This window comes from Colobus angolensis, unplaced genomic scaffold, assembly GCF_000951035.1.
Source record: "Colobus angolensis palliatus isolate OR3802 unplaced genomic scaffold, Cang.pa_1.0 Scaffold113, whole genome shotgun sequence".
NCBI classification, from domain to species: Eukaryota; Metazoa; Chordata; class Mammalia; order Primates; family Cercopithecidae; genus Colobus; species Colobus angolensis.
Genome location: NW_012112364.1, coordinates 1,816,972 through 1,817,324, shown reverse-complemented (window position 1 = coordinate 1,817,324; position 353 = coordinate 1,816,972).

Here is a 353-nt window from a genome sequence, read left to right as displayed (position 1 = left end):
CTCTTATATACAGCAGTCTTTGCTTTCTAAGCAAATTTGAAAATATCTTTCTTTTAATAAGCAAGTTAAACTCATTCATATTAATTGTTATAACTGTTACGTTTGTTCTCAATTCTGTCATTGTGTTAAATTACTGTCTATATTTTGGTATATTTATTCATTTATTATTTGATGTGTTTTTCTTAATTTTAAAAATTCTTTTGGTATCGGGAAGGTGGGACTAAGTTTTTCTTCTAATAGTACCATTGAATTAGTACCTTTTGTAGTACCTTAACCCCTTCTTATTTTTAACCTTTTTACTGTCTTGTATGCTACTTTTAAAAGGCATCTTTTTTTTTTTTTTTTTGAGACGG